The following is a 26,052-nucleotide window of genomic DNA, read 5'->3' as shown; positions in this document are numbered from 1 at the left end:
GAAGCTAATATAACATTGTAAATCAACTATACTTCAATTAAAAAAACATATAATACCGTTCCACAAACAAAATGAAAATAACCCACAAATAATAGAATTGCAGCTGACCAGGCAATTTACAGAGAAGTAACTTCAGGTGGTAGACAATGTGTTACGGTATCATCAGTAATCCAAGAAATGCAAATAAATCAACAAAAGCCTTTTTAAAAAAAAAAAAGAGAGACATAACAACCAACAGCTATTTGTAGACCTAATTTGGATCCCACTTAGAACAAATCAACTTCAAATAAAAATTTTAGACAGTTGAGCGAATTTAATCACAGGCTGGGAATAAGAGGGCCCCAGGAACTACTCGGTGTAATAATGGGCTGTGGTCATGTAAAAAAAAAAAAGTCTGTATATTTTAGAGATACATCCAGAAGCAGCAGTGGGGAAATGATACCAAGCCTTCGTATAAGTATTTCATTCCACAATCATCTCTGCTTTTGAGAGTGTTTGACATTTTCGTAATGTAAAAACTTTAAACGTTGAGAGGGTTTCAGGTGAATCTAAACCTTATCGTGAGAGCCTATGATTAGAGCACCTCGCTTTACATTCTGCTTTCAGTATTAAATGAGAGCTGGTTGGGGTCTAGTTCTCAGCCTTTCTTCTATGAATTCTCATGGTGACGACCACCTAGTCATCAAAATTACAGTGAAAACCCGGAATTCTAGAATATCACTACACATAGTGCTTATTGGACAGGCTTCTAGAGCCATTTTTATGACTTTGCAGGACTCAGTACTGTTAAAAATATTCTTAGGGGGCCACCCTGATGCTGGGAGGACAGGAGACTGGGGGGGTCTGAGAGGATGCCTTGTAGGGATGGAGTCCCCTGTCTCAGGGGTACACGCACGCCTCATTCTCCTGCTGAGCTGGGACATTGCCTGGCGGGGCCCCGGGGGGCTGGGTGAGACCCGCTTACTGTCCAGCCTCTACTTCCGGCCACGGGGGGACTTCACTTCCCTACTTCCCTGGAGCTCCCCGAGGCCAGGACTTGTTCTGGCTGGTGAACGCAAGCAGAGATGGCACGTGTTACTTCCAGGAGGAAGCATTTAAGAGGCGGTGCCTGGCTCTCCAGCTCCCCTTCCCTCTGGTGCAGACGTAGCCACCAGAGGTGACGCCACCCACCCAATGACATCACAGACCAGGCAGAAACCCTGCCCCACCCCCATCTCTGTCTCTCTCCCAAGCCACTGAGGTTCGGAGGGTTTCGTTACTGCAGCGTGAACTGTCTGATACTTTCTAATAGGGAGTGAGAAAACGGGGTGGGCATTGTGTGGTTTTTTTAAATGTCTTACGTTTGTTTACTTTGTATGTCATGTGCTACTACTATAATATTCCTAATTACTGCAGGTTTTACTATGGTGAGCTTTACTTTGTACACATTACTCTATTCCAGTCTCACCACAAGCTATGTGTAAGCTTTCATTATCATCTCCATTTCGTATCTGAGACAAGCAGAAGCTCAGAGAGGTTAGGTAGCTTGCTCAAGGTCACACAGTGGGTCTAAGGCAGAGCCAGGACCAAACCCAGGCAGCTCAATTCTAGAGAACAGCTCTTAACTGTAACACTATCTTTTTACTGTATGAGGATCCCATCTCTTACGTTTGCAGGGGTTCTGTTCCTGCTGAAATTGGTTTATTAAATACTGCTTTAAAAAAAAAAAAAGGCAAAACAGAACTATTTCAGAGAGTAGTTCAATAAAACAATAACTTTGAGGCCAAGGCTTTGAGGCTTACAATTTGTTCTCTTCACTGTAGCCTATATAACAACAATACTCTTTTCCAAGAACAAAAACCAAAAACTCCTCACAAATTGCTGTGTTTATTAGAGAACAACTTGCCTCACAGATCACTTCTGGCTGGATAAACAGTCACGTTGAAGCCTCTGAAGGTTTCCCAGAAGTTTCTGTTAGAGGCTAGTTCCGTGGGCAGCTCTACCCCAGTGAAGACCGCCCCACGTGGGAGAAACTAGCCTCGGCTTGACCCCCAAACCCGCAAGGTCCCTCCTGCTTTCCATCTTCTTGGGGCTACGTCTCCTGAGCGTACTGTGTGTTTGGTACTTTTCTAAGTGATTCGCGTGTGTTGACCCTGACTGGAACCCTCCTTCCCTCCCAGATGGGGAGGTTGAGGCACAGAGCAGTTAAGTACCTTTCCAAGCCCGCACAGCTAGTGCCCAGCAGGACCAGGCGGTGACCAGGCGGCCTGGCCCTGGATCCAGGGCTCCTCATCACAACAGCACCTGCCTCATCCCCGGCCCCTGTTTCCAGGGACCACCCCCACCCCCCAGAGGCCGCCTGGAATAAGGCAGGAGGCCGCACGCCACCCTTCAGAGCCCACACCCGCTTCCCTCCCGAGTCATCCTGGATTCCAGTACGCTTCACTCTCCCATGTCAGCAAATTTTACGGCTCTACCTCCGAAGCAGACCCCGGGCCCAGCCACTCCTCACCACCTCCCCAGTTCTCGCCATCGTGGACACCATCATCTTTCACCTGGAATCTCACAACAGCACCTCCCCTGCTCTGATTCCACTCTTCCTTCAATAGTGTTCCCTCCACAGCAGCCAAAAACATACACCACATCACGTCTCTCATCCTATAGTTTATTTATTTATTTACTTTAAAATTTTTTTGATTTTATTTATTTTTGGCTGCGTTGGGTCTTCGTTGCTGTGCTTTCTCTAGTTGTGGCGAGCGGGGGCTACTCTTCGTTGCGGTGTGCGGGCTTCTCACTGCGGTGGTTTCTCTTGTTGCGGAGCACGGGCTCTAGGTGTGCAGGCTTCAGTAGTTGTGGCGCACGGGCTTTAGTAGTTGTGACACATGGACTCAGTAGTTGTGGCTCACGGGCTCTAGAGCGCAGGCTCAGTAGTTGTGGCCCACGGGCTTAGTTGCTCCGTGGCATGTGGGATCTTCCCAGACCAGGGCTCGAACCTGTGTCCTCTGCACTGGCAGGTGGATTCTGAATCACTGTGCCACCAGGGAAGTCCCCACCCTATGGTTTAAAAAGCATCCTAAGGTTTCCACCCCACCCGTCCTGAGCTAGACTCTGACCTCCCTGCCTTTCCCGCCCTAGCATCCTTAACCCACCAATTAGCAGGCTGGGAACATTTCTCAGTAATCTTCCCAGGCTACCCCTACCTGGAAGTCAGTGAATTTATCATCTCTAATGCTCGGGGAAGGGGGAGGCATATACAGAAGTCATAGTACACACGTAAGGTTTCTTGTATTTTATTGTAAAATTTCAAAAGGATTTTGCGTCCAGCGCTATAATACATTGAACCATTGGGAAAAACGGGTGGCCAGGAAGAAGCCATGCTCCCTGCCTGGCTCGGTGAACCTGGAGCCTGCGAGCATGTGAGGTCACATCACACATTACCTGGGGCCCCTCTCCTGCTTTTCTTCTGGCCTCAGGCTGGTTTATCAAGCTCCTACTCTCCCTGCACCTGAAGTGTACAGAGATCACTATGGGAGTCAACTCCCTCAGAACCGCTGCTTGGCGTGGGAAAGTCAGATACTCCCACAGCTCTGCAGGAAAATAAAAATTGCTTATGACTCTTAAAAACATGAGGAATGGTCAAAAGTCAATGACAGTTGCTGGTAAGGCAAAGTTTTGCATGTTCTGCAGCAGGATGAAAACAGCAAATCTTTAATCGAGATAGAGAGTTGTGATCCAAGAAAGGAAGTGCAGCCCATGGAGAAGTGATCTGCTTCTCCTCACCCCCCATGTACGTGTTCCCCAAGCCACCCCAGCGCGCCCCCAGCAGACACCTCAGTCCCCTGGACTCCTCCTGCATCTGGACCCACTGCCAGCACTGTATCCTTCCTCTTATGGGTCTTTCACCCAAAGACCTGTCTGGGGCTCTAATGAGAAGAAGGGAAGGGCCCAACCAGTCTCTTTTTACATTTTTTTTCACTGAAAACATATACGAATAAATACGGTAACGGAAAAATTTCAAATAGTTAAACAGGATATACAATGAAAAGTAAATTTCACAGTGTAATGGTTCAGAGCATAGATTTCAGGCAAACTGCCGGGGTTCAAACCCAGCTCCTCCACTGCCAGCCTGGGTGGCTTTAGGCAAGTTATGGAAACTCCCTGATCTTCAGTTTCCCTGTCTGTAAAATGGAGATTAAGTTTGTTAATTCATGTAAAGTTCACAAATGGGTGCCAACACATGTAAGCTCTGTCTAGAGAGAGATGATGTTATTATTGTCATTGTGGAGATTTCCTTAGACGTTGAGGGAACCAGAGATAACAGACTTTCATGTCTCCTTCTGGACATTGTTTATGCATTCATAAGTACATCCCCTGCTTTTTACATGAAAGGTAACATGCCATCACACTCTCCTGCAGAGACGCTCGTATGTATCTCTACCTCATTCCTTTCATACAAATGTTCCTTGTGTGACCCGTTCCTGTTGATGGACATTTAGGTCATTCCCCTATTATGTAGTCACAAATACTACTGTAATACAGCCTTTTACGTGACTTGGTGTGTATTTGTGAGTATATCTGTAGAATAAACCCCTTGCAGTTGACTTGCTGGACCCAGGCTATATTCAGGTTACACTTTGATAGGTATGGCTGAATTGTCCTGTAGTCCAGTTTCCACACGGTCACCCCTAGGGCAGCTGAGATGAATCCCCCCAGGTGACACCAGGAAACTCTCTGTGTGCAGGAAGCTGTTCCCCTCCCAACGGGCTGGTGCCCTCCAGAGGATTCCTGACGCTATGCTTCCCACATCTGGTGGGCGGGGCTTCTCATCTCTGCCTGGTGTTACCTGGAGCAGGTATCTTACTTTTTCTGCCCATTTGTACGTTATCTGTTTCTAACCCTTTCAACCCTTCCATGGTAATGTAAGCTTTAAAATTCCACTATTCAGGTCAAATATGAAAATCCCTTATCTCCTTTGCATCATTTCCTTCTGACTTAATGATGTATTTATTTAGTCCGTTTTCTATGACTTCTAAAACTCAGAGAGTACATCATCTTTTTTCATGGGTGGGCCATTTGTCCTTTCGGGGGAGGGAGGAACATCGTTAGAGTCAGGGCTGCGAACTAACTATAAAAGTCATTTTTTTGAAAGTCAGGTGCTCTCCCATTACGGGCCTCACTTCCATGCCCCTTATTCTTCGTTTCCTCCTACTGAACAGCTCACACGCTTGTAAAGTAGGTTCATTATCTGGCATCTTCTGTAACAGAGAATGCTCCCCAGTGTTGGAATTTTCCTAACCAACAATTTCCTTCAGAGTCGTGGTCACCAGGAGGACTTTTTGCAGTTAGTGGGATTGTGATTGGCTCTTTTGGACTGGGCATCGGGAAGCCTGGAATGAGGGCCCCACTCAGCCAGCATCTGAGATCTCCTCCAGGCCCTTAAGAAGCCTCAGTTTCCCTAACTGAAAAAGTAGGGCCAGACCATCAACCCCAGCCAGAACAAAAACTCTGTGATTTTTATAAACTCTTCCAGATGGCCTCTATCTGCCAGTAATGTTCATGACTATTCTTCCTCCAAAAATGTCCTTCTTTCCAGAAATACGTACAGAAACAATTAAGAGAATATTTTAAACACACATTAGATTTGCTCATTTATTCCCCTCAAAGACTGTATCTTTTGAAGTAAATGTGACGTAAATCAAAGGGCCAGAGAGGTAGTTTCTACCTAAAAACAACAGCAATAACAAACTCTGACCCAAATTATAAGGCCACCTTTGAGGGTGGAGTGTTTCCAGGGAGTGATGAGATTAAGTTGGTGTCTACAATAAAATTTTACTCTGGGGCCTCCTTTAAAATGACCTGAAGTGGGAAATTAGAATTACTGGAAAGAAATTTAAATCCTTAAAAAAAAAAGGAAGAAAGGAATCTGTCATTGTTTAAATATTTCTTCTGTGGTTTAGCATAAGTTTCCAAGATTTATATCTGTAGATTGTGAAAACTCCTTTCTCATGGTCAGAAATCTCATCACCTCATACCCTGTAGAAGCATAAAGCTTATTTTCAAGTAATTGGACAAAGAGAAAACAAAGACATAATAAAGAAAATGAGTTTGTGTTTATGGACCGGTGGAAGTAAATTTTTTCTTGGTATTTAGTGGAAAGAATAGTCAGTGGCACTAATACATCAGAGTAGTTTTGGTTTCATGTAAACAGTACAACATCAAGAGGAAAATAAAATTTGGAGACAGATTTCCCATGGAACAAAATATCAATTACTGTTATATTAACAAGGCTCTTTTCCTAATCTAAAAAGCTATGTTCCCTGCTTGACCTTTTACTTGCTCTGTGTTCCTGAAATAATTTCTTTATCTCTCACTGTCCACCATTTTTAGCCCCATTGGTTACTTCTGCGGATAAGATCCAGAAAACTGGGTGTTTCTTCTGATAACTGGATCTAGATCTTCCTTTTACCCATTTCATGTTAAAGCTTTTCCTCAAGGTAGTTGTTCATTTATTCATTTACCTAACAAATACTTGGTTAGCACCAACAATGCCCCCAGCACCGAGAAATGTGTGCGGGGGGAAGGAACCGTCCTTGCCTTCCAAGGATTTACGATCTAAGTTTTGCCCCGGGGAAGACATATGAATCCAAAGTCACCAAGTCATGTAATTCAATCCCGCAAATATTTATTGCGAGTCTGCTGTGTGCTAGACACTGGGAATACAAAACTAAATGAGATGCAGTGGAAGTCCCAGTTCAGTGGGGAAACAGACCAGGGCAAGCAGGCAGCTCTGCTCCGATGAGCTCAGGTCTGTAACACAGAGATGTGCACACTGTGGACACAATGTGGAGAAACACAGACGGGGAAACGTGCTTCATTCCGCCGGGAGGAGCCAGAAAAGTCTCCTCAGAAGGGGCCACCCTGTTCATGACGTGATGTCTGACCAGGAATTTGCCAGATGGACATGGTGATGGGCTGGTTACCAGGCAAAAGAAGTAGGGCAGGGAGGGAGCATGGTCCACTTGGAGAAGGCAGATGACCCTCACATCTGGAGCCTTGGATGCAGGTGGACAGGGCAGCAAGGTGAGGCTGGGCAGGGTGGCCAGGGCACTCACGCTGGGCTGGGCACTCCTTGCCAAGGGGGTTGACTTTAGCTTATAGTCTAGATGATTGGAGCCACTGACGAGTTGAAGCAAAGGTGTTATATGATAAGATCATTAAAAGAGATGCCCCAAAGTGGACAGCATGAATGGCCACTGCCTGTCGGAGTTCAAATCGCAGCCCCACAGCCTACTGGCTGTGTGTCCTAACTCAAGCGACCCAGCCTTCTTGTGCCTTGGTTTCCCCATCTGTAAACAAGGTAGAGAGAGGGTACAGGAGTAAGGACAGGAAGGGCTTGGGAAGGGGCCTGGCACGTAGTGAGTGTAAATTAGGTGTCACCTGCTATCATTAGTAAGATTATCATCATGGTTTTAGTCGTTATGTCACTAGCCTTTGTCACAAAGCAAGTGAGATTTGAGCTAGAGTTCCCACCAGGGAAGGAGAGCCCATCTTTTCTCTCCGGGCTTTTGGTGAAGCAGTCACAGCCAGGGCAAGGGTTGAGTCTTGCCCTCCTGCAGCATCGATTGGGTTCCATGGGTCCGCTCTGTCTCCACGGTACAGCGGGGAGATGTGGTTCTCAAGCAGGGTTCCGGGAGGAACAGCACCTCCTGCTGGCCATGCTGGGTCTTCCCCAAGACCAGAGGCACGAAGGGTGGAACCAGGAAGGACCCTGCACAACTCACTCATCACACAGGTGGGGAAACTGCGTCACCGCATCCTCAAAGGCTCCTTCTGTGGTCCCACCAGCGCTTAATCTCAAAACTGCAGCTGGAACTCAGGGGTCCTGCTGCCCAGGTCAGCTTTCTCTGTCACTCCATGCCAGTGGGATCACAGAGAGGTCCTAGCCTTGTTAGTGGTTTATTGTCTCCTGGGAGATTGCCCACCTGGCCCAGAGGATGAATACTCTTCATATGACTCAGGATGAGAAAAAGCCTCTTTTTCCCAGGCCATAGCCCTCCTGAGACACCTGTCTCTTTCAAAGAAAGGAAAAACAAGCAACGTTCGCCCAGATACTTTGGATCCAGAGAGTCTCTCTAAAATCCCTCCAGTAACCCACGTGGAGACTTTCCCTACTGCTTCCTGCAACATTGATCTCGGTGACTTTTCTCTCCTTTTTTTTGTCCCCAACCACTTCTTACCTCCATTGCTCCTGGAGCAGTTTATCCCTGGAGAGTTTCTCCAACCCCATCACAAAAGCCCCACCTTCCACCAGGAGATGCAGCCCCAGGCATCTCCACTCACGTTAGCTGTGTGAAACAGGAGGGGAAGGGGTGATTTGTGGCCCGGAACAACCCCTGGTTTGCACACATCTCAACGATGACACTGGCTTTTTCCTTCTCCTCCAGAAAGACTTTTGACAATAACACTCCCATAGGTTAGCAGCAGGCCTGGCCCTGGTTTTATTGTCGAGCTGGGTTCTGTTTGAACTGCGGCGCATTCCATTCTCCATTTAGTTTGGGACAAACCAGAGAGGAAATGTACCGTGAACATAACAGAACGCCGCGCTCAGGAGGAAAGAGACTGAGTTGCAGACCTCTGGCCAAATTAATTTCGTCTTTGCTGCCTCCACCTCCAGATTATGCCTCACTCATTAACTAGTTGTTCTATTCAGCTTAAAAAGGGTAAAAAGGCAAAGTTGGAATCCAAGCCGTAACTTGAGGCAGCTTTGTGGTGATGGTCAAGTCCCCCATGTTTGGCCAGGAGTGATGCAGCCAGGGCTGTTCCCAAGAGCACTGCTTTTTTTGTAAGATGTAGAGGAGAAATGACTGAACAATAGATATACGTCATTATCACGAAACATATAAATAGATGTTTTGCTTGCTGTCTGACATTGCACGCACAGAGAACTTGAACTATATTGCGTGGCTGATTCTGTCTGAGAGTGTGGATGGCCTTATTAGGAAAAGGTGTTGCTTTGTTGTGAAGGGCAGTTTCAAAGGCATCTCTTTCTCTCCCTCCCTCTCTCTCTCTCTCTCTCCTGGGAGAACTGTGACGAGTGAAAAGGACTTTCTTTAGGGAGTAGATTCTAACAATTCAGTGTGAGAGTAGGGACACCACATATTTTGTGGTTCCGGAACCAGGCCCTGGTTTGAAATAACTCATACAATCTATATGAAGCTTGTTTTTATCAGCCCAGGCTGATAATTCCAACAGTCCTGGATGTTTTCACATTTGTCTGTTCAATTTCAAAGCTGAACTCATTCTTTGAAGATGGTGGATCAAGCTTAGAGCAGCATTTCCGGCCACCTCTGAGAAAGATACATTAATAAAGAAGACTTTTTTCCAGGCTAGTTGGACCCGGAAGAAACAAAAACACACAAAAAACTCTTTTCTAGCTCTCTAATATGTAAGGCATACTTTTAAAAACACATATGTGTATGTATTTTAGATTTCAAAACAATCACTAACTTAAAGGAAGTAACAAGTACAGTACAAATAATTCTTCCCCTTGGACTATTTGCGAGTAAGTTTCTAATCTGATGCCCTCTCCCCCCCGAACACAAGCAAGGTCATTCTCCTCCGTAACCATTATACAACCTTGCAAAGCAGGAAATTAATAGTGATGCATTACTACCACCTAATCCTCAGCCCGATTAAAATTTCGCCACTTATCCTAATGTTTTCTTGGTAGTGAAAGGAGACAGTTTGGAATCACACATTGCTTTCTGTTGTCATGTCTCTTTAGTTTCCTTCCATCTGGAACACTCCTCAGGCTTTCCTTGACTCTCATGACTTGACATGTTTGAAGATGACAGTCCGGGTCGTTTATAGAATGGCTCTTAGTCTGGATTTGCCTGATGTTCTCTCATGATGAAATTCAGGTTCTCTGTATTTGGCAAGAGTATCACAGAAGTGATGCTGTGTTTTTCTCACTGCATCCTATCAGTTCATGATTTCAGTTTGTCTTGTTACTGGGGGTGTTCACTTTGATCCCTTGATGAGGTGATGTCTGTCAGACCCTTTTTTCCCCTTTGTAATCAGTAAGTATTTTATGGGGAGTGATTTGAAACTGAAGACATTACTTTTGTATTTAACAAAGAGTCAGTATTTTAACTCAGCTAAGACTTTGGAGACGTAAGTTCCAGATCTGGTAGAAAAGAGGCAAAACAACTCTCCCAAAGCAGAGACCCATTGCAGAGGACCCTGGAAGAGGGACACGAGTGGTGTTTCCCAAGAAACTCCTAGAAGTGGTGAATTGTCTGAATCCCTGGAGGTAAATAATGCAGAGGTTTTTGTAGGGGGATGGCATCATTGGAAAACCTCTTTGTCACTTTTAGTTTCCACCTGGACTTGTGGTACAAGATGAGGCACTTCACTTTGATAGTGTTGTGTGACTTTTTGCTTAGATTTGTCCTGTTCTTAACTCACAACAGCCTTCCAGGAGTCAGGAATTGGACTTGAAGAACTTTCAGAGGATGTCTGAAATCACAGGGCCAAGAAATTGATGAGTTTTCTGGCCAAGAATGACAGTATTGAGTCCTTTGTGGGACATACTTTTACTAGGAAGCCACTAGACATTGGATAAAGTGGCGTGACCTAGACATGGTAGCTAATAAGACAGTTTTTAATGCCCTGTCCTATAGAATATCCTAGAAAAGGTAATGCTAATATCATTGTCAATTCAAAAAATGAGGTCAATGGATGTTGAACGACGAGCCCTTCAGCCTTATAGCCAGTGCCTGAAGCCACATTTCCTGACTCCCAGCTCTTGGGGAAGACCATGTCAGTGGAAGTCAGAGACTGGAGACCCTTCCTCACAACACGGCCACCACCCTTTGAGGGAGGGTTCTCTTGGCTCCCACGGTCACTCTCTGAAATTGCTCCCATGCGCATACTTGCTATAATACCCTGGGAGCATCATTTCCCACCTTGTTATTCATGTGTCATACACAATGGAACCAAGACCAGAACTTATTCATCATTACAAGACTGACCCTTATAGAAATATATTGACTATGACTGATACAATTTATTATTACAATAACTATTATCATAAGCCATCTTACTTAATAAAACACCTTTAGAACCCAGAACCTTATTTGCCAGAATTTATTTTGATTATTTGGTTGGGTATTTTTTCTGTATGAAGACATTTTGATAGGCCTAAAATTTCTAAAATTTTCAGAGACTTCTTTACTTGCTGTCTTATAATAAAAGGTACCAGCTTGAAACTTTCCTTGTTTCACCAACCTTGTTAGTCTTTAGGAATACTCAATATCTACCTTTAGGGGTTCTGACTTGGTTTTGATTATTTCCTAAAGATCTTGAATAAATTAGAAGACTTCTGCACATTTTTCAACTTGTATTTCTCTAATCTTCAAAAAACTTTCAGGATTCTACTCCATAATATATCTAAATATATGTAATATATATAAATATATTGATACATTGATGTGGATATAGGTATATGTATAAAATATTCCAGGGGATCTAGAGGGGTACCAAATGTTTTCTATAAGGCATAATGGCCATACAACCAACATTTTGAGAGGCAACCACAATTTCAGACATTATGCTTTCCTGTTGACTCAGGTTCAAAATTTCTCCCCAGAAAAATTTAAACATAACATAAGAAGGTTGAAGGACATATGAGATTCCCCTGCTCTATGGAGCTGTAGAGATAGGAAGAAAACTGGGATAAGTAAGGACCAGTGGAGGGGGGATGAGCATTCATGAAAAAAGGGAAGATGTACAGGCTGATAAGTCAAGACAGATCAGACTAGGGATGTAAGGAGGAGCGGTTGGGAAGGAAGGAGCCCACAGAAACAGAGGCCACTCCAGAAATAGACACAAAAACACCATAGCTGGGAAGGCTGAAGCTGCAAGGAGAATGAGCGTGGGCATCCTCTGTGTCCAGCTGGAATAAAGCTCTTGGGGTCAGTGGTTTTCACCTGTTCCCTGCCCGCCCCCACCCCAGGGGATTCTAATGTTGCTGCCATGATGGAGAACCACTGGATTATTAGGCAACACCTTTAATTCCACCGGAATGGTTAATCCCTGATGGCTAATGATGTTGAACGTCTTTTCATGTGTTTATTTTCCATCTGTATATACTCTTCGGTAAAATGTCTCTTTGTATTCTTTGCCTATTTTCTAATTTGATTTTTTGTTTTATACTGTTAAATTTTGAGAATTCTCTCTATATATTCTAGATACTAGACCTTTGTTGGATATGTGGTCTACAGATATTTTCTCTATGTATCTTGTTTTTTCATCCTCTTAACAGGGTGTCTCAAAAAGCCAAAGATTCTAATTCTGATGAAGTCCAATTCATCCATTTCTCTCTTTTATGGATCGTGCTTTGGCTGTTAAGTCTGAGAACTCTTTGCCCAGCCCTAAATCCCAAAGATTCTTCCCATGTTTTTAAAAAGGTTTAAAAACTCCCATGTTTTAAAAAAAAAATCACAGTTTTATGTTTTACGTTTAAGTCCATTATCTTTCTGGAGTTGATTTTTGTATAAAGCTAAAGACTTAGGATGAGGTTCATCTTTTTGCTTTTGGATACCCAATGGTGCTAGCACCATTTGTCAAAAAGTTTATCATTCCCCCATTGACCAGTTTTTGCATCTTTGTAAAAAATCAGTTGGGCACCTCTGTATGAGCCTATTTCTGGGCTCTCTATTCTATCCCACTGGTCTATGTGTTTATCTCTGTGCCAATACCACTGCCTTGATTACTGTCCCTATACAGTGAGTCTTGAAACCACGTATACTGATTCCTCTTACTTTATTCTTCTTTTTCAAAATGATTTTAGCTATTCTATTTTCTTTGCCTTTCCGTATAAATTTTAGAATAATCTTGTCTATATCTACAAAATATCTTGCTGGGATTTTGATAGGAAAAACGTAAGGCTGTTTTTTGTGCTCTGAAATGTCCTTTGGTTCCAGGACCTGCTGAGGATGGAATCTTGGCCCCATGACCTCGTTCCCATCTCGCTGTTGGTTGCTGTTGTTGTTTTTTAAAAACCTCCTTTCCTCTGTTCTCAAGTTTCCTGCCTCCCAAACACATGTCAACATCAGGAGTGACACAGCCGTGCAGCTGGGAAGCCCATGAAGCTGATGACTCAGGATGACGGAAATAAACACACTTTGTAGCACCAGCGCCCGCAGTCACAGGCTGCGGTCACCCTCTCCACCCTGCCCTGGACCTTCTTCCTTTTTTCCTTCTCCGGGATCCTTTCCCGTTGTCTTGTGCAGCCTGATGTATCCCTCACTCCGTTTTCTGCCTGTGTTATTGAACATCCCCTGTCTGGGAGAAACTTTCCAACAGTTGTCTTGTTCAAAAAGAACCAGAGCAGGTATACAAGGAATGGAATATACAGACAGGTCTGGGGACCCTGACCTGGAAACAGGATCTGGTCGCCGAAGCATTACCTGGGAAGTCTCCAGCTTGGCTGTCCTTCCTCTCCAGGGGGAGGTTGGTAATACGTGGATTTCCTGTCGCTGTTCTAGACTCTTCTTCTGAGATCCAGAGAACACATGGAGCCCCTCCCGCTCCAACAAGCAGCTTGAGCCCCCTGAGCCTCCGCATGCAGCTGGCTGCAGAGAGCCCGAGGCTCGGGGGTTGTGTGTTCTGTCTACGACACACCATTTGGGTTGATTCTGGGAAAAGATGTAAACAAATCTCCCAAAGAACAAAGAGTTGCAGCTGCACTATCTTACCTACTGAGAAACACACCAGCTGGATCTTGCCTCTGAGCCTGTGTGACTGCTCCCCACTTCCATTTCTCTGGCTTGGGAGCTCCAGTGGGGAGTGCGTTGGGCTATAAGGTCAGAGGAGCCCAGGTCTGGTGCGGTGCCCTTCCTGACAGCCACGTGACCTTGGGCTAATCACTTTTGTCTTTGTGGATTAAAAATAATGGGTAGGGATACCTGTTGTGCAATCAATTATTCCCTAAATGATATCAAAGAATTACTTATAATTTTGTTGGGTGTGATCATGGCATCGTGAAAACAATAATGTTATCTGGGAATTGCTTCAGAATACTCTAATACAAAAGAAAAAGAGGGGAGGTAGAGACAAATGAAACAGGATTGGCAAAGTGTTGGTAAGTGTTGAAGGAGTGTTCTGGGTTGGGGGGGGCATTATAGTCTACTCTCTACTTTTGTGTTTGAAGTTTTCCATAATCAAAAATTAAAAGAGTCATACCATTTCACATTCTAGTAGCACCAACAAGATGGTGGACAGTAATACCCTTTGGAAACAGAGTCTTGCTATAGAAGCGCTTGTCTTCACACGGATGCTCTAACTGAATAACTGTGTGAGGGTGCCTCTCGCTCATTGGTTGAATTTGGCTGTAAGAACTGTTACATGTCCAGGCAGTAAACACATAGAGAAACCTATGCTCACCGCCCCTGTCACCAGCTCTCCAAGTGAAGGGAAGATCAGGAGCCCCTTGGAGGGCAGAATGTAGACTTGTGGTCCATCCCAAGCCGGTTTCAATGGCTTCTCTCTCTTTTTCATGTGTGGTGTGCTCTCCACCCCAAGTTCATGGCTGCCTGTCATTTCCTCTTGGATCTTGTGCCTCCTTTCTCTAGAGGAGACTTTGCAGTTTCCTCCTCTCCTGGATTCTCCTTGCTCTGGTCCTCAGATTCAAGAGAGGCAGAACAGACGTACAAGGAAGATACTCGGACACAGAGAGTTGAGTCAGGCCAATGGCAGGGGTCAAGGTCAGATCACCTGCACCTTCTGCCTGGGCAGAGGTCCCCGGGCTGCCATCAGGCAATGAGCAGGCTGGTCAGTGTCACTGGTTCTGAGCTCTGGGACAGGACCATTCTGGGTGCTGTTTCTACAAAAGATGACAAAGACGGATCCCTTGTCCCAAGGAACGCATGTCTGGTGGTGGAGAAAGGCAGATAAACAGATGGTTACGGAATCACATTCCAGGGATAGACATATGTAGAGAGGAGGACTAGGGTCTTAGACAAGATGCTCTAATGTAGCCTCTGGGTGTTTAGATGGTGGGCGAGGTGAGGAGCCGTGTAGCGATCAGGGCAGCTTCCCAGAAACGCTGACACCTGAACTCAGTGTTGAAAGAGAAGCAGCTGGTGGGTAGCAGGAATTCCACAGCAGATGTGAGGGGTGCCTCAACAGACAGACACACGTCTTCTTCCTACCTTTCTGCGGCCCTCCTCTTGGAAGAATTCTGCAACCAAACCCCAAATCCCCGCATCAGACAGCAAGAGCACTAACTCATGTGCTTCATCTACATGAAACTTTTAACAAGGAGGTTGTTAACAAGTGATAGGTGATTGTAGAACCACAAAAGGGTCCGGGTAGGTTTACAGAAAGAAGAACGAATGAAGTTTTTCCACGCTGGTCAGGAAAGAACTAAATGGCCCTTGGACCATACCGTCCATCCAGGATGAAGGATATTTTCAAACATTGTAGGTTCTTTGTGTTACTCTCTTCCACTAACAGGAAACCCTGTTTGTGTTCTGGGTCCAATTTAATGCCCGTCACTCCCATTTCCTGTGTTTATCTTGGATGATTGAGACTTGTTATAATTATCTTTCTTTTAGTGTAGAGTCTATTATCTTATCCACATTAGTATTGTTGGTTCATTATTGATAAGCTTGATAAAAGACAAATAGAACAGAATCATTAAAAATATTAACTTAGTACCAAAGGATGGCCCTTCTCTAAAGAGCTGTAAGCATTTTGAGCTTGCTTTTGCTCAGGCTCTGGGACACAGTGTGCATGCACGTAGATATCTTTACTTCCTGTTCCCGAGAGGTCTATTCTTGAATTCCCTTTCTTTCTATCTACACCCAACCAGGGTGGTCTCATCTACTCTCCCACCTGCATCTCTGTCAGTGTCTCCCAGTGATAGGTCCTTAGCTTTTCCCCTCTTTCCTGAGTTCCAGACCTATCATCTGTCCAACCTCTATTGGACATCTCCACTCGAATGTTCCATGGGCGCCCAGACTTGTATGTGCCACCTCGAACTTGCTCCATCTCTTATGCTGTCCAGTACCAGGCGCTCAGCCCCCACGGGGAACACCTGGGAGCCATGCTGGGCCCCCCCCCCCGTAGGTTGATCCCCTCTCCGCCCCCTTCCAATCCCTCTCCAGGGCTGTCCTCACACTTCAGATGGGGCGACTTCCCCTCGGGCCATTGGCATCTCTTACTTCACTTCCTGCCACTCTTCTCTCGCCTCCTGAATTCATCACTGCCACTGCTTCCGAGCAATTCTGTGAAAACCTCTATCACTCCTCTGCTTTAAATTAACCCATTGGCTTTCCACTGCTTCAGGATAAGTCCAAATTCTTTACCCAGATGCAAGGCCTTTCACACTCAGGCCCCAATCCATCTTTCCGTCCTCACCCTGAACCCTCGGTCATCAGACTAGCAGCTCTGGTCTTCCCGACCCTCTGCCATTCACTCCCTTATTGATTCCTCTCCCCGAATCCTCTTAGTCTTCTTCTTATTTTTGTGTGTTATAAGAAGGAAAAAATTACACTAGGCAATTCCCGGGACTCCTGCCTGTTTCATTCTTTCATTTATTCCTAAGCTCAATAAACGTTTACTGAGCATCTACTGTATGGCAGGCATAGTTCTAGGCTGCAGGGGTACAGCAGTTACCAGGATGGAAAACCCCGGCCCCGTGGAGCTTACGCCCTAGTGGGGGAGAGGCAACAACAAGCAAAAAGAAAAACAAGTAATGTGTTGCGTTGTGGTGAGCACTGTGTAGACAAGTAAAGCAGAGGAGACAGAGGTGGAGTGAAGGAGGGGAGGAGTTTTGATTATTTCTCCCCTTTCCACAGTGTGGGCACAGGTGGGATTTTCCTGTCTGTAGTCGTTTCCTAGGGCTGTCATAACAAAGTGCCACAAACTTGGTGGCTGAAAACAACAAAAATTTATTCTCTCCCAGTTCTGGAGGCTAGAAGTCCAAAATTAAGGTGTCAGCAGAACTACATTCCCGTCGAAGTCTCTAGAGGAGGATCCTTCCCTACTCCTTCCAGCTTCCGGTGGCCTCGGCACCCCTTGGCTTGCAGCAGCAACCCTCCAATCCCTGCTTTCCATCTTCACACCACCTTATTCTTAGAAGGATACCAGTCATTAGATTTATTTATTTTATTTATTTATTTTTTAACATCTTTATTGGAGTATAATTGCTTTACAATGGTGTGTTAGTTTCTGCTTTATAACAAAGTGAATCAGTTATACATATACATATGTTCCCATATCTCCTCCCTCTTGCATCTCCCTCCCTCCCACCCTCCCTATCCCAGCCCTCTAGGTGGTCACAAAGCACTGAACTGATCTCCCTGTGCTATGTGGTTGCTTCTCACTAGCTATCTATTTTACGTTTGGTAGTGTATATATGTCCATGACACTCTCTCAATTTGTCACATCTCACCCCTCCCCCTCCCCCTATCCTCAAGTCCATTCTCTAGTAGGTCTGTGTCTTTATTCCCGTCTTGCCCCTAGGTTCTTCATGACCTTTTTTCCCCTTAGATTCCATACATATGTGTTAGCATACTGCAGTCAGTAGATTTAGAGACCACCCTGAAGCCAAGATTATTGCCCCTGGGAATTCTTAACTAATTACATCTGCAAAGACCCTGTTCTAACTTAGGTCCCATTCTGAGGTTCCAGACAGACATGCTTTTAGGGGGACACAGTTCAAACCACTGTACTGTCTAAGTAATGAGTGGAGATGGGCTTGCTCTTACCTCCACAAAGGAAATGTCGAATTTAAAATGAAATAAAGCAGGGGCTTCCCTGGTGGCGCAGTGGTTAAGACTCTGTGCTCCCAATGCAGGGGACCCAGGTTCGATCCCTGGTCCGGGAACTAGATCTCACATGCATGCTGCAACTAAGAGTTCGCATGTCACAACTAAGGAGCTGGCAAACTGCAACTACGGAGCCCACGTGCCGCAACTAAAGAGCCCACGTGCTGCAACTAAGAAGACAGTGAGCTACAACTAAGGAGCCCATAAGCCATAACAAAGGAGACTGCCTGCTGCAACTAAGACCCAACACAACCAAAATAAAATAAATAAATAAATATTTTTTTAAAAAAAGAATGGAGGAGAGACATTAAAATATTAAAAAATAAATAGGGGATTCCCTGGTGGCGCAGTGGTTAAGACTCCATGCTCCCAATGCAGGGGACACGGGTTCAAGCCCTGGTCTGGGAAGATCCCACATGCTGCGGAGCAACTAAGCCCGTGCACCACAACTACTGAGCCTGTGCTCTAGAGCCTGCGAGCCACAACTACTGAAGCCCGTGTGCCACAACTACTGAAGCCCACGCACCTAGAGCCTGTGCTCCACAGCAAGAGAAACCACCACAATGAGAAGCCTGCGCACCGCAACAAAGAGTAGCCCCCACTCGCCGCAACTAGAAAAGCCTACATGCAGCAACAAAGACCCAACACGGCAAAAAAAAAAATGAAATAAAGCATAAATACAATTCTGAAGTAAAATCCTTCTCTGCCTATTTAATTGTTTTCTTTTGGGTTCTGGAGTAACTCAACCGACCTTCACTACGGAGGCTGGGGACTGTCCAAGACGCTCGAGGTGACTGCCATCCACCCAAAATCCCTTCATCATGCCGGGATATTTTACGTATTTCGTCAGCTATGTTTTTGACCACGGAGGTGAAAGGAAGAAGAAAAACAAGAACAAGAAACAGCAAGAACAGCCAGTGGGGCATCAGCACAGGACTCTGGAGAGGCCCTGCATTCTGCTTCCTTCCGCATCACCTGGACGTCTGTCACATCATCAGCCCTTTGGGGAGGCAGTTAGAGGAGAGGGTTGTGGTGGTCAGAAGCTGAATTTTTAATCACTTCAATTTTTACTACAAACAGGGGTGAAAATGTCTTGCATAACCATAGCTAATTGAGCACAATAATTTATTGAACATAGTGCTGTGTTGTATATGCATGGTCTTCTTTAATCCTCGCAACACACTTACAAGGTAGGTATTATTATTCCCATGTAATAGATGGAAAAAAACCACTGAGGCTCAGATTAGAGTGCGTGTGACCACTCCCAGCAACGAATGCACAAACATCAAAGAATCACTGTGGCTGTTCATTTACAGACTGGTGACACGTGGGTAGTGATTCTTCGGAGGAAATACTTATATTTCTAAGCATTTGTTGACTTCATAGTCTTAAAATTAAATCGAGATGTTTCTACAACACCTATTTCCAACTTAATACAGTTCACAGAAGTGTTTATAAGAATTGTGCTTGTTTCTGAGCTTGTTTATAAGAATCGTGCTTGTTTACTTAATTGGTGACTTTTCCACATTTTTGGAGTATTCATTTGCTTAAAGGTTTAAAAGTTGTTTTTTTTTTTAATGTAAACATGGTTAAACAAAGCATAAGACTCTGAAGAACTGTAGAGGAAACGTTTATGAACTAGGAAAGGAGCCCTAAGACAAAGCCCCAAACCAGCAGAGGATACTGGAGAATGAGAAGAATACTGAGAAATAGGCAAGAAGGATGATATGGGGTGGGATTCAACACAGGCAAGGTCCAGGTGAGAACATCCTGTGCAATGTATCTAAATTGAATTATGGTACTAGATAAAGTTATAGACGGGAATGAACCTTACGTATCATCCATTATCATGTGTAATAAATAAACGATCTAATATCCTCTAAAAAATATCATCAACCAGGAAAATCCCTGGCATGGGGAATGTGGGTTCTAAATGTGAGACCACAGCTTGAAACCTTAAGAACAGAGATGAACGCGTTGCAGACACTCACTTGAGGTCGTCGTGATGGGAAGGTTTTACCCAAGCCTGGTTTGGGAACACTCACAAGAGGGCTTTACGTACCAAGCGACAAAAACTACAGCAATCATCATATAGTCAATATTTTATAGTAACTACCAATGGAGTCTAAACTTCAAAAAGTGTGAATCACTATATTGTACACCTGTAACATATAATATTGTACATCAACTATACTTCAATTAAGAAAAAAAAAAAAACTACAGCAGTTACGCTCGAGTCCTCCTAGCGCTGGTCTTCACATCAAGGACATCATTTTGGTGCTTGGATTCTTTCTATGTTTCAACTGAGAAAAATTGGTGTTTATTATGCTAGTAATAAAATAAATGAACAAAAGTTAGGTGCATTAATACTTCATCAATACCTGCTTGACCATCCTCTGCTCATGTAGAGTGGCCAAGAATTTTCCATCTGCCTTTGACCAGGACGCCTTGAACGTTGGGGCGGCATCTGCTGGACTGAAGTTGGGAGTCCTCCGCTACTGTGCCTATTTTCAACGTGTCTACTGAGCCTGCTTCCCTTCTTAGTTAAATTTAGTCATCCTGGGGACTTCTCTGGTGGCACTGTGGTTAAGAACCCACCTGCCAATGCAGGGGACATGGGTTCGAGCCCTGGTCCGGGAAGATCCCACATGCTGTGGAGCAACTAAGCCCGTGCACCACAACTACTGAGCCTGCACTCTAGAGCCCGCGAGCCACAACTACTGAAGCCTGCATGCCACAACTACTGAAGACCATGCACCACAACAAAGAGAAGCCACCACAATGAGACGACCACACGCCGCAACAAGAGTAGCCCCCGCTTGCTGCAACTAGAGAAAGCCCGCGTGCAGCAACGAAGACCCAATGCAGCCAAAAACAAACAAATAAATAAATAAATAAATTTATTAAAAAAAAATTTTAGTCATCCTGATTGAACAGTCTCTCACCTCCACAATTCAGACAACTGGCAAGATTAGTTATCTTCTAAAAGTATTTAAGTTTTTTGTAGGAATATGCCTCTCACAGGAAAAAGAAAAGCACAGATTTTCCAACCTCAAAGTTTTCTGATTTTAGCTACCTACACAGTAATTTTTTTTAAGTTTAATTTTGCAAAGAAGAAAGCATTCTAGATGAATGCATTCAAAGTGACTTAAAGCATCTACTTCACAAAAAAAGGGATCTAGTGTTAGCAATATTAAACACTTCTAAAACTTAGAAAGCACCGTGATATCTGGAGGTGTCTGCTGAGTCACCTCACCCTGAGAGGTGACAAAGTCACCCACAGCCCGTTGTCTGGGTGCCCTGCCCCCAGTGCAAAGGCCTGGCCTCCAGTTGCCAGCATCTGCATCTCTGCCTGAGAGTGTATCCGGCAGCTGGAGACCATTTTGTCCTCCCACAAAGCAGGCTGGAAGTTCTGGAGACATAAGAACCCTTGGGAGAAGCTCTCAACAGGACACTGCCAGAAGCCAGTGTGTAAATACCCCAGCTCCCTTGCCCCTTGGATGCAATTACTCTGGAGAGTGTCTCACTCTGGGCCCCCAGAGTCCCCAGCAGTGTAATATGCAGTTACCCAGGGTGATGATCTGCCTGAAGCCACACGTCTTCCCTCCATCCCTCACTTCTCCCTAGTCCACTGTCTCTCCTTCACCTGCAGTAAATAAGCTGCCTGTATTCACATTCTCATATTTCAGGGCAGCTTCTGGAGGAACCCAATCTAAGACAATGCAAATGCCTCTGATAATTAATATTTAAGCTGGAATCAAACAACTTCTAGTTCTTATAGACCTGAGACCTAAGTAATTTTCAGTATGCTCAGTCTTTGGCAAAATGTTTGACTTTAAATGGTCACTCGTGGCTCCTACTAAAATCTAACCGTGTCTGCTTAAAAGCGTCCGTGTTTTCTTGCTGACTGGCTCCTTCATAAAGTATTTCTGGGCACTGAAAACCATCCTCATGCTACCTCATGTCTTAACTGGTACAGAGAATTCTGAATATCACTAAGTGGCTTCATAGTTACCAGGAGGTGATATTGATTGTACGGGACACAAGCCTCTTGAGATTTGCTCCCTCTTCTTCTCTCTCTCCCGCTTCCTCTCTCCCTCCATCCTCTCTCTCTGTCGGAACCCCAAGTCCCTTTTCTTTCAGGCTTGTACCAAATACCAAGTCCCAGGGCCTGGAATCTGGCTTTCGGGTAGCCATTGGCACACAGGAAAGTGTAAGGTGTAAGGTCCCGATGGATGGATGAGATGGTGCTGCTGGGAGAGGGGGTGGGAGGGAGCGGGGCAGACACCACCACCCCCGCGTCTCTTCCGGGGATCATTCTGAGATGTGGCTTCCCTGTAGACCCTTCCAGAGAAGCCCCGAGTGCCCCTTGAACAAGCTCCCATGCGGCCTGCTGTGTCTAAGGCTTGTGGTACAATGGACCACATCGCTGCCCTGCATCTCTCCAACGTCACAGCCCGCTGCCCTGTCGCCCAGTGCTTTGGACTTGCTCCTCGCAGACAAGTGTCCACACCTAAATCCCGCCTCAGCCTCTGCTTTCTAGAGGATCCCAAGGCTGTGATGGCGACCTAATCCTCTCACATGGGTTCTTTTTCCACGTCTGTTTCAGGCAAGTTTTGTCTCCAGAATTAACTTGTATCATGGCCACTGTTAACTTCTGGACTATTTCATTTGGATTCTATGTTTATTTGGGTTGAAGTATAGTTGGAAGGTACTTGAGGCACATTAAAGAAGATATATAGCGATTCTGATTTTTAAAACTCTGGATTCCTTTAGTCCAGCATCACCCAGAAGGTTCAGATCCAGACCAATTTGCCAGTTGACTGTTGACAAATCTTAGGACGTTTGCTGATTCATCAGGGATTCATTTGGGAGCTTTGGTTTCCGATGTAAAGTGAGACATAGGATGACCAAGTTTATGGTGAGAATCTCATATTCCTGTTGTGAGGTTTAAATGAATTAAATAGCATTTTAAAAATATAAAATGATTTACATACACACATCATCACATATATGCAGCATAATTGTTTTCTGATGTAGAGTAAACCTTTAACATTTTATTATAAAGTGTCAGCAACATAAGAAGACATCAAAAATGTAGGGCAAGAAACGTTTTTGACCATAATCATCCCTCCTTTGATCCTTTAGATGCTTTTTTGCTCTGTTCTTTTGGACAGCATTCTAATTGAGGGTGCTAACACCTTAACCGCCTTCACCCATCTGGTTATTCTTCTCATCTAGGCCCCCCACCCAGGCATCTTCATTCTCCAATCATGTCCTTACTTCTTGTTTGAAATTAAAGTGCACTTCATTTCATGAAATTATGGTAAAGCAGATGATAGATTTTATTTGTTTCTTTAATAAAAATTAAAAGTTTCATTCTTTTGCATGTAACTGTCCAGTTTTCCCAGCACCACTTATTGAAGAGACTGTCTGTCTTTTCTCCATTGTATATTCTTGCCTCCTTTGTCGTAGATTAATTGACCATAGGTGCGTGGGTTTATCTCTGGGATTTCTAGCCTATTCCATTGATCTACATTTCTGTTTTTGTGCCAGTACCATACTGTTTTGATTACTGTAGCTTTGTGGTATAGTCTGAAGTCAGGGAGCCTGATTCCTCCAGCTCCACTTTTGTTTTTCAAGATTGCTTTGGCCAATCCTCCAATGTCTTTGGGGTTTTGTTTGTTTGTTTGTTTGTTTGTTTTAACAAATATTTTATGGATGTTAACATCTGGGCATCACAGTTCTGGCTTGGTTCTCCAAACAGTGTCTTGGGTATTGGTTTCCACTGCTGTCAACATGTTTGGCCGTCCATACCCAGTTAAGGTTCATTAGTTTTGTGGTAAGCAAGCTTCCTACAGCTGGTTAAAGATTTATCTTCTGGTGAGAGACACAGTGTGAATTCCAGTCACTCAGAATGGTCTGTTGCCTCTCATCAAGGAGGGGGTCTGCCTTCAAGGTTCAATGATTTGAACCATTCTTCTAAAAGGCCTTCTTACCCCAGAGCTCGCTCTACTGCCTGTGCCCCAAAGGCCGACTATTAGAGAATTCTTTCCTTGGGTTAAATTATGGAGTCCAAGCATAAGATACAAGAACAACACAATGTTCAATTATTTCTTAAAAATTTGATATTACCTTGTACTCTGAGCAATGGTGCAAAGTTTCCACTCTGTAAGTACATAACATCTGACATCTAACAATCCTGTTTTCTACATGGTGATATAGAAAGGAGGTGATGTAGAAACCTAGCCTTGTCTTCTGCACCAAATGAGGGCAGATGGAGGGTGTGTTCTATAAGGGGAAATAGGCCTGGTACACCCTGCCCCTGTAGGATGGTGGCCTTCAGAACCCTGGGGCCTGGAGACACTGCTGACTCCACAAAGGTGTCCTCTTGGTCCGGAATCAGGGGATGAGGCACCCACAGCAAGACAGTTCTCAACTTAAGAACAGACATGGTGTCAAAGGCCTCCCCCCTTCCCAAGGGAAAATGCTGGCCAGGCTTAAGCTGAGTTGTGCCACAAAGGCTGCCCAAAATAGCCGCCAGCCCCTAGATCCATAAACGCTCCTTTCCCTCTCTACTTCTCATTTTGTACGTTTTCAAACTTAGAGAAAAGTTGGGAAAAAAATAGGACAACAAACACCTAGATTCAGCCTGGAACAACCCTCCCAGGACCAACCTCCATCTAGATTCAACAATTCTCCTATTTGCCACGTTTACTCCCTCTCACTCTTCAGTTATTGGAAAGTTATCCACATGCATCATAATGCTTTACTCCTAATTACTGTGGCAGACATCCCCCAAGAATAAGAACATTCTCCTGGTAACCAGAAGGCCATTTTCATGCGCAGAAAAATTAGCCATAATTCTATAGTGCCACCTAAGAATCAGCCTATCCTTCAGTATCTCCAATTGTCCCTAAATGTCTTTTATGGTTGTTCTCCTTTACTTTTTTGAACAAGGATCTAATTAAGGTTTGCACCTTGCTTTTGGGTACTGTGTCTCTTTTCACCTAGGCCACTCTCCCATTTTTTTCCTATAATGATGACTTTGAAGATTCCAGGCCAGTTTTCCTGCAGTATGTTTCACCTTCAGGAAAGATCCAGCATGTGCACCTTGGGGCAGTTTAACTTCACTGTCCCCTATGTTTCCTGGAAACTGTAAATTAGGTCTGAGGCATCAGTGCTCCTCATGGTATTGAACCTGTTCTCTCTGCAAAACAGCCACCCTCAGTCACGTTGCCAGATTGCGTAACTCTTTTGAATTTATGATTTGCTATTTAACCAGCACACACCTGGTAGTTATCTCTTTGTCACGCACTGCCTCTGGGAGCGGATTAACTCTGCACCAGGTGGAAGGTATCCCATCAGAAATGAACTGTCTTGTGGCTCAGGGGCGCACAAATCGCTGTAAAGCATCCTTGATTTCTACCTCCTCTTCCTCATGGCGTGAACGCCATGAGCAAGAGGGTGGAAGCAAAGGGGCGTGAGATTAGATCTCGGAGAAAGTTCTCTCTGACTCTTAATCTCTTTCAGCCTGATCCTGACCAGTGAGCAGGGTGTTTCCATGTAGCTGTGTTCCCACATCTGGACACTGTCTATGCCAAGCCCCTTCATGAGTATAGCTGCCCTGAGTCCACAACCACATTTGGTGGGAGGTGTAGGAGAAAACGCAGCTGTGTACAGAATGCAGAACTCTGAGACGCAGCTACGCTGAGGCCGAAAGCCCTCTCTCGTGAGTCCTGCTGCTGAAAAGTCTGCGTCTTCGCGTGAAAAGTAGGTGTAGCAATAAACCAGATACAGTAGGTCAAGACAGGCGAAAGAAGAGAAATGATTTCTGATGAATCCTGCACTTCCTAGTTCACTGCCACTCCAATCTGAAAATGGAATATAGGTGCCGCAGACTGGCTGCAGAAAGCTAGAAGTTCCTGGCGGTGAGGGGTAAGGAACTGAAAAGCACCAGTATGGGGTCAGAAGGGCCAAGACAACTGATGGTTGCAAGGCAAGTTCATTCAAAGAGCATGAATGTATATATAGGTTTAGTACGGAACGAATACCAGACAACAAATCAGCAAACCTTGTATTTCCACATAATTCTGTCGCCACTATCTATGCGCCACTATCTATGCGCCACTATCTATGCGCCACTATCTATGCGCCACTATCTATGCGCCACTATCTATGCGCCACTATCTATGCGCCACTATCTATGCATCACTATCTATGCATCACTATCTAT

At 44.8% G+C, this 26,052-nt stretch overlaps 1 long non-coding RNA gene across 1 annotated transcript in view; it reads left to right on the top strand.

Annotated features, from left to right (window-relative positions):
* LOC309626078 overlaps positions 1-26,052 on the top strand; it is a 37,501-nt gene that overhangs the window by 9,140 nt on the left and 2,309 nt on the right. The window contains exon 2 of the long non-coding RNA XR_014242950.1: positions 12,966-25,707. This is a non-coding gene — a long non-coding RNA (uncharacterized lncRNA). The remainder of the gene's footprint in view (positions 1-12,965; positions 25,708-26,052) is intronic.

This window comes from Balaenoptera borealis, assembly GCF_965194805.1.
Source record: "Balaenoptera borealis genome assembly, chromosome: 3".
NCBI classification, from domain to species: Eukaryota; Metazoa; Chordata; class Mammalia; order Artiodactyla; family Balaenopteridae; genus Balaenoptera; species Balaenoptera borealis.
The sequence above is the reverse complement of the archived record's forward strand: the minus strand, read 5'-3'. Positions and strand labels throughout refer to the sequence as shown.